Source organism: Diuraphis noxia, unplaced genomic scaffold (assembly GCF_037042655.1).
Source record: "Diuraphis noxia isolate RWA-SAM2 unplaced genomic scaffold, SU_Dnox_SAM2 contig0001, whole genome shotgun sequence".
Lineage (NCBI taxonomy): Eukaryota > Metazoa > Arthropoda > Insecta > Hemiptera > Aphididae > Diuraphis > Diuraphis noxia.
Window position 1 is genome coordinate 96,287,133 of NW_028301711.1, and position 9,626 is coordinate 96,296,758.

At 31.1% G+C, this 9,626-nt stretch overlaps 1 protein-coding gene across 2 annotated transcripts in view; it reads right to left on the bottom strand.

Moving 5' to 3' along the window:
* The window catches only part of LOC107168380 (galactosylgalactosylxylosylprotein 3-beta-glucuronosyltransferase S-like), a 40,604-nt gene extending 35,365 nt beyond the window's left edge, over positions 1 to 5,239 (bottom strand). For both annotated transcript variants that reach the window (XM_089215661.1, XM_015517766.2), the window contains exon 1: positions 4,953 to 5,239. The gene's annotated coding sequence lies outside the window, so the exon portion shown is untranslated. The remainder of the gene's footprint in view (positions 1 to 4,952) is intronic.
* Positions 5,240 to 9,626: the final 4,387 nt, after the last annotated feature.

The window sequence follows — 9,626 nt, forward strand, 5'->3', positions numbered from 1 at the left end:
ATTCATCAAATAACGTGAAAATGTAAAAAAAATTATATTAAAAATGTTTACTTATTTTACTGTAAAAATTGATTAATATTGATTTTATACAAAAGTTATTAAAATTATTATATTATTATTATTTATTATTAAATTTATTTAACTAATTAAAACTATCTATTAATAATACTACTTTTAGTAATTTTTTTTTACGAATTTCTTGTTTTCGTGACAAAAAAAATATATATAATGAATGTTGATGATCAACATGCAATGGAAACTATGAAACTGCATGAGAGACCTTCGCAAGAAAAATGCAAATATATGTGAAAAAAGTGCAAATAATGAATAAAATGCATACTAAAAAATGACCGTAGAATGTAGATCATAAAATTCCCAAAAAATGCAAAATAAAAATTGTACCATTAAATTTTATCCTTCATGGATCAAATTTTTTTATAGATGAGCATTGAATGTGATCATTAGAAAAAAATATGCAAATGCATTAAGTTCCGGGCCCTATTTATAACTCTATTCTTATTTAGATATGTTTTGTGGGAACAATAATTTATCATTATAGCAGTTTACTAAAAATACAAAAATATAAAAGTCAAATAAATAATTAAAATCCAATTGGACCATCTCACAAAAACCGTACATAGATTTCACATATAAGTATATTATATATATTATATAGATTATAGTTACTGAATTAATGTACCTGAATATTTGAATAGTATAAACACAATGCTAGATATTAGGTACACTCTCAAACTAATACTGTACTTCAAATATGAATACAATAATATACCAGTACAAAGAGTAGAAAGTCGACGATTTGTAAAATAATTATCGATGGAATTACTGGAATTGAATCGAAAGAAACCAAGGCCCGCACGCCTATTATAATGTTATATTTATAACGTGTATAAATAGTGTATTGCACAATAATATACATAATACTAAATCAAATCATACGAGTACGTGGGAACCAGTGGCGCCAAAATATATATTTACCTATGACAGCTGTCATAGGTGATTTTAGTAGGTAGGAGAGTTACGTTTGTCATTCTAAATATATTACGATATGGATAATTGCATGTATTAGACATTACTGTCAATTGTAAACTAAAAGTTGATAATATTTCATAAAAACTAAAGGTAAGGTAATTATATGAAATAGGTCAAAATTTTATGTGGAGGTGTCTGATGTCATAGGTAACATTTTGGACTTTGGCGCCACTGGTGGGAACATTGGGAACTATGTCTTTATTTGGCGTAAGCAAGTACCGATAAGATAATCGACTTCCAAAAATAATCTTTAAAATAATACATATAACCGGAAAAATAATTTAACGTGTAATATTTAAAATTTAAAAATCACTTCCTTAAAAAACGCATAATTCCCACAAAATTATGACATCGGTGGTTTTTTAAATATATAATTTTTGTACCTTTACACCAACCTCCTCACCTGTAATATAATCATTATAACATTATCAACAACATAAAAATGTATTTCCAACAACGCAAACAATTTTCTCAATACAGCAAACAATGCTCAACAGCGCCTTACAATATACCCTGGATCGAAGTAAAGCCCGGCACTGGTATAAACGTATTCATTTATTATAATATCCAAAATTTAATTAAGATTAAAATAGAAACTATAACTTATAAATGAATATGTATAATATTTGTAGGTACCGAGTTCTTATAAAACATATCAAAAATAGAAATAAGTAGGAATATAGCAATTCGAAATATAATTTAGATAATTTAGGAAAATTACTTGATTTTATAACTAGTTATTCTGTTTTAATGATTTTTTATCATTCAATTTGAAGCTCATTATTAAATTTCCAAGGAATATTTTTTTTCAATTGGTACCGTTTTCCTTTACTCTTCTGTATTCCATCCAAGAGATATTTTAGTTTTTTCAGAACTGCAAATGGTTTTTCCACCATTGCTTCGAGATAGTTGAAAATAATTTTTTATGTTTTTATTAAAAAATTATGTTTATTTAAATTTTTTTATCCTTATAATTTTTTAAGTTTTTTACTTATTTGAATGAAAACCTCGAGTTTTAATTTCATATTCCAAAGCAGAATATTTTCCTAAGTATTTCGATACGTAAAAATCGAATTTTGTACGAGTAGTTTATGAGTTATAAGTATTTAAAGTTTTGGGAAGTGGAGTAGTGGACAAACATTTTGCGGAGTAATCCCGTACCACTCCACTCTGCCAATCTAAACTTTAAATACTTATAACTCAGAAACTACTCGCCCTAAATTAGATTTTAATGAATCAAAATACTTAGAAAAATATTCTGCTTTTGAATATGAAATTAAAACTCAAGGTTTTCATTCAAATAAGTAAAAAACTTAAAAAATTATAAATAAACATAATTTTTTAATAAAAACAAAAAATTATTTTCAAAAACATTGATATTTTTTGAAATAATGAGTGGTCGTGATAAAAGAATCACCCTGTATACTTGGAACGGTTTGAGATCTGTAATCCTAACGAAAAATATTGTGTACCTAATTAAATGCGAATGTGCATTTTACCAAATTGGATAGGCGCATTGCCGACGGAGTGAAACTTCCATGTGTCTTCCCTTATAATAGGCAACGGGTTTTATCATTGTACCCACCATTCCTATACAATAGGTATATATATTTACCGTGGTATTATGTATGTAATAAAATAAAGTCGTTCTACACGGTATAGGTATACACTAATATACACAAAGCCGAAGGCAGTTTTACGCAATACCATAATATTGTATTCGAACGAAGTTGTATAATAGCAAGTACCAATGACCATTGGCAATTTTTTTTTTATAAATATATATATTAATATGTTAAACGTAAAAATATTGTTAAGTGCACGTGAGTATGTGTGTGTGTGTGTGTAGCCATCGACGTGGAGCTGCACATCGATGACGACCAAAACTGGACTGGTTTTCATATACCGAACGACCACGAAATTCGCTTTTACACAATGTTCTGATTTCTAGGACCTACCACACGTTTTGTATAACCAAATCGCTTTGCATATTATACGGGACGTACCTACTATGTAATATGAAAAATACACTCAAGCGAAGGTGAATCAAAACGTGTTATTATCGTGTATTCAGATATTGTGTCGAAAACCTGTTGCATTGGAAATCCACTAGTTCCACGACTATAGCACCAAATTTATACTAAAAATTCATAATATATGTACATGATATAAATAAATATAAAGATGTCATGACCACCATCAGGTAAGAACATCTTCAGCGGTGCAGATAAATTAAATTTGATATTGCTCACGCTTACGCATACGTAAAACTTAATGTGATGTGGACAAAGTTTGCCTTAAATATTGCGAGTGCAAGCCTACTGCAGTATTAAATGCAGTTAAGGTCCTCCAGTCGCACTCGAGGATAACCAAATTTTGAAAAGAAATTTGTATTGAGGCAAGTATGAAAAACGACATTTTTGAAAATTATGCAATGAATCTTTTTTATTTGAGAAACGTCTGAAAGTGGTTATTACTTAAAAATTGTTAGGGTTTAATTAAAGCGTGATTAATGATTATACATTTTATGGTGATGTTATGTTTTCTACTGTTTTTCGATCTTTCTGAAAATAACAAATCTAAGTATTCATATAAATCGCATCTATAAATTAGATACCACTTAGGTTCAATTTTTATCTACAGAGCAGCGTTAACTTTTGTGGAATAGTTGAACAGTTCTATGACCTAAAAAAATGCTAAGACTAGACAAATAACAATCATGGTAAGAACGCGTTTACTACCAAACAATTATAATAATCTAAAGCGTATCTGGTTCAAAACTGCAATAGTATATTGGTGTGTGTATGGAGTATGGACTCGCAACTACTGTAAGAGACTTAAATGTTGAATAGGTGCTAGAAGGGCTGAAAATTAGCACCCACAAATTACATTTAACCCTAGAACAATGACGAAAACTGATAATTGTTCTATACTAATTATTTTGGCGTGTTTATCGTATACACTCTTCTAACTCCAATCTACCTCTCATTCTCATAAACATCGTTGGATATATTTAATAACAAAATACAGCATCAGATTATTGTTGATATCGTTTAGCGACAATAATAGATGGTCTTTTTGACCGACTATTTCGCTAAATTCGTGTCGGAAAAAACCTATTCTGTATTATAATAGTCAATTTATTGAATGCGTGGGATAGTAAGTAATAAAAAGGTACATACTACACAGGTATCTAGTTAGTTTGTATACTACCTATATTATATAGAGGTAAGTATTCTCGGGTTTATTTATAACTATTTATACGATTGATGAAAAATTAAATCATAGACAATAATATTAAAATGTAAGAAAGTATACGTCATCTTAAGAAACGCGCGTAAAATTCACTGGAAATAACTTATCCGTCTATTTATAATAATATAATCGTCGATTAGATAATTATTATTTCAGGCAATACAATATGTGTAATGAAAAAGGTAGGTATATCATGTTGGACGTTCGAGCGTCAAACCCGAGTCGTCATCCTGTCGAATTAGCCATATAACTTTAAAGTGCATGTGGGCAACATCCCTGTAGCGTCATAATATAGGGTCTAGCAAGTCTAAATTTTTACCTATGACAACTCCACACACAATAATTTTGACACCCGCCTATTTCTTATGATTTGCCTTACTATACACAAAGTATAGTTTTTATGTGGCATTGTCGACTTTTAGTTCACAATAACTGTAATATCTAATACAATGATCATCGTGTATTTAGAACGGCAAAGGTGCCTACTACTACCTATCTAAGATCACCTATGACAATAATTGCCGTATATTTTGGCGCCACTGGGTCTGGTGGACACTCTGCGGCGTCGAACCCCACGCGGGACATGCCACAATCACTCGTTGCCATATTGTTATATATTTTGTATAAGATGTCAGAAAATCGCTTACCCTTTGTGTGTTGTGCTGCACCCAGGGCGACGGTCGCGGGTATCGCGGCAGTATCCAACACCGTACCTTATGTACCATACAATACCGTGGCTATAAACGTTTAGATCGGAGACGATAATAGCCGGAACATCACACTGACGAACGTACCGAGTGCATGGCTGGTACGCATAGAATATCAGTGAAAGACAAAAACGATTATTATTGTTTTACGGTGCGGCGATCGTGCACCACGAGAATCACAGGCCGTTCCGACCGAACGACGCGAACAAACCTGTACGACTGACGGCCGGTCGGCTCGCGCGAAACGTATAATAATAATACTATAGGTAATGGTAGGCAGGTAGGTAGGTAGGTACACCGTAATCATAATAATATAAATATAAGTAGGTGGCACCATGCGTAATGATATTCGACAGGCTCGGCGACGGCGGCGGTGGTACCCATTATAAAATCGTCTCGGCGTCTGACAATATTATTATTATTATCATCATCGTCGTCGTCGTAATCACGCCGCCGCCGTAGCATCGACGCTGCCGTATTTTAAGGTATTTTCGGCTGCGTTGAAATCGTTTGGAATAAAATTATTATTATCATACCGAGAAAATATTGTTTTCCGTCGGAATCGCGGCGGCTCGGCGAGGCTGCCGGCGGCGATCGGAATCCATCCAACGCGCGTAGACGACGCTATTATTTCAGTCACACGTCGCGTTTCGTGCACGATTATCATATTAATATCACGTCAAACGGTGGTCGTAGCGGTATTTATATAACCGCAGACACACACGAAATTATTACACAAATAACACACGGCGATCGCGTAAAATTGTACGTTTCCCGATTTTCTCGCACTCGTGTCCGCGGGTATGCCTATACTCACTGGTGACCGCTGGCGCCGTTAATATTATCATGTTATACAATATTATAGTCATTATTATTATTGTGTTGTACGCGATGTGTTTGTGTATGAGTAGTGTGTGTTTTGTGAGCCTACTTGTGTATTCGAAGAGATTTTTTTTTTTACAACGACGATCGAGAGCGTCGATAAAACAAAAAAAAAAAGAAAATGTTTGAATGGTATACCTAAGACTCGATTTAATATTATATTGTTGTTAACACGTTCGCATAAACTCGAAAGCCAAAACAGACAAAATAACATAATAATATTATTTAGTATTATATTGCTGTAAATACAATATTATACAATGCGTATAGTGTTGCTTAGGTATATCGTATACGTTATTATTATTATTATTATTATTATAGATATACCGTGTATACTCACGAGTCACGAGAACCAAACAGTCACTTCTAATGGCACTTTTACAACAACTTGCCGTATGCCGTTATTCCGTCGGTGATTACACACACCTATATAGTATACTGTATACAGGGTGATTCACCTTAACATACTCACCCCTTTTTTTTCGCTTCAATAATGCAGTTGTTCAAAATCTGATTGTTAAAATGTTTAAATAGAATTGAAGACTATATTATTTTAAAATTATTGAAATTGTTCACACTACTTGAAGGGATATAGAAACTTCCGTTTTTCTAACAATTATATTTGGTGGATAACTCTTTCGAAATTTTTGTCGTACCAAAATAAACTTCGATTGAGTAGTTTTTGAGATGTAACTCTGTGTTAATCCTAAGGATAATAAGGATACCCTAAGGATAAGGATATATATTACCATGGGTTTGAAAGATTTTGGAGCTATGCAGATTACGATGTACGCGCCTCACCTCACACGGCTCGCACAGCAGCTATTGATCATAAACTATTATCTATATCTTATCTTACCATGTATTATAGGTATATATCCCATATTGGCTGTATAAGTGTATAGGTAAGGTATCAGTGGCGTAGTTATTGGGGAGGGGGGGGGGGGTGATGGGGATAGATCCCCCCAGAGCCTTTTTTTTTTTTAATGATTATTTGATCATTTGATTATTAAATTACCCTATATTATAATTCCGGATATAATCAAAAAACGGAAACCCCCATTAAAATTCTATAAGCTATTATGACAATTTGTATTGATTAAAAAAAAAACTAATCATAAGGAATGGAAATAGTTAAAGGAAGATTTACTGCAGGGACTGGCTGATGAAGTGCATAAAATAATAATATAAGTTTGTATTGGGTCTATTTTGTATATTATGTTTGGCAAGTTTAACGTTGAGTTCGAGTAGAGCCGTAGAGGTAGAGTACTAATCGTGATTGAAGGTATTACCATTGATTTTATAATATATATAGTAGTATAGTATATTATAAAATCAATGGTATTACCTATAGGTAGGCTTTCCATTCGTCCCGGTTTGACCGGGACAGTCTCGGTTATAACAGCATGTCCCGGTGTCCCGGCCGGTCATTCATTTTGTCCCGGTTTATGGAAGACAAGAGAAAATAACTTTAATATTATTTTGTTTAATAATAAAACATAGAATAATATAATATATAGAATTTGAGTTGTATAACTTGTAATGAATTTTATTTAAAAATTAAAAGTAATACATCTGTATTGAATACAATTCATTCAACCGAAAAGTATGAACATTTAATAAATATAAATGCAATAAATGTAGATTATGTAAAAAATTGTATTGGTTAATACATTTTTCAATTAAAATATGGGATATTATTAATTCCCGTATAATTATATAAAAAAAGGTTTTCACTATTTTAATTTTTTAATTTATTAGCTTCTAGTAATAAACTATGATAGCTCAACAATTACAATTGAACATGATAATAAACAAATTATACGAAAACAAAGGTTATTCATATTAATATCCCGGTTTGGTGTTTTTAAAATTTGGCTACCCTACCTATAGGTAGCCACTAGGCAGGTATAGCTCTTTAGGGAGTAAACCTAGATTGGTGTCAACACTGTCAACTCCCAAGATATAATAAATATGAAATATTATGAAATATTATCAATCTTCACTCCATTTTAAACTCCAACTCTGAACAAGTCATCATTATTATTATTTCTTTTATTCAAGAGGCTGGCTTTATTATCTGAGTCTTCTTGTTTGTATAATTTATTATATCTTTAGCTATTTATAACTTAATTTTACTATTATTCTATTGTTTTTTTTCTGCTTATTATATTTATTGTTAATACTCTAACCGTTAGAGTCTAAGGTAATGTTGAGCTAGATTTAAAATAAAAAAACTAAAAAAAAAAAATGCAACCATCAATAATTAACTATTTTGCTGATGAGTGATGATATTATAATATTACATAACGTATTATATTATATTGACATATAGTTATACATCATCATGGTTTGTCTATGTTGTACATCTGTCTACCGTTATTTAATAAAATCGATTTTTTCGGTTCTTAGTTTTTTTTAATGATTTAGTCATCCCCTCCCCCCTTGAGATTCTGATTGACGGACACCCACGCCAAGTAGGTAACCTAACCTAACCTATATAGTTGTTATACTCATGGTACTTATATCATTTATTTTATTATAATGTAAAATAAAATGGAATTTTGCCGCCGTCATTGGTTGACAAAAACAGATATTATACTTTTTTTATACAAAACCTTCTTTGCCTGAAACAATGAACAAAGCATACGCATTCAAGTCGGTTTTAATAATAATAATCTTGTGTACCTATACGCGATACACGATGTATCATGTACCTATTACTGGGTATGTTACAACACTATACACGCATTATATTATTGTTTCACACTGCATTCAAATAATACAAATAATAAAGATCGTATTCATCGTCTATATCCTGGACGACAGCACATTATAGACTCTACACTATATAATATAGACTTGTATGAGCACCCGACTAGCAATTTAATATAATATATTAATATATATACACTGCAGATTTCACGATGCGAGTCATATAGAAATTGTTACAAAATATGATCTGTGCCCGCAGTGTGTTACTGCATACGACGTGCTATTATTCATTAATTATTGTGTCCCAAGTGTAATATTTACGCTTATAAATCATTAACTATTGTAAAAATTGGAAATCGTGTGATTGTATGCATGTATCATAGAATGACAAATTGCGAATATACAGAGTATATTATACAGATTTCAAATATACCATATACCTCACGTATCCTTAGTATTTTCAATAAACCGAAAAATTCTTCAAAATAAGAACATATTTTTTCCAGACTTGAGTTCACAGTGTAGATCGAATCCACCGTGAGGTTAGACTGTTTTTAAGATGAGGATGCTACGGGAAAGAAGTGTACTACTAAAGCTGACAGCTGTTAGACAATATACGTTAACATTTAGAACCTTCGAAGCATTTAAAAATTCCTTTCAAATATATGTTTTATTTCGTAAATGATAGGTAGGGTAAAATTAAAAAAAAAAAATGTATTTTATAAACGCTGCTAGCAGTGTTTACACGAATAATTTGATAATTAATAATAATAATAATGTGACCATAAAAGACTAATAAAAAAAAAATAAAAATACATTTGAATATTTGTAAAACTATTATTATTATTGTTGTCGATTGCTTTAGTCAATATAAACTGCAATTGAAAGATATTGATGCGATAATAATAAATAATTACAATATAATGACAATGACTGAATTTAATAGTGGAAAGAAAACATTATAATATTTCAAAATACTTTTTGTAAACATTTAGTTTTAATTTTCGTGCCAAATCT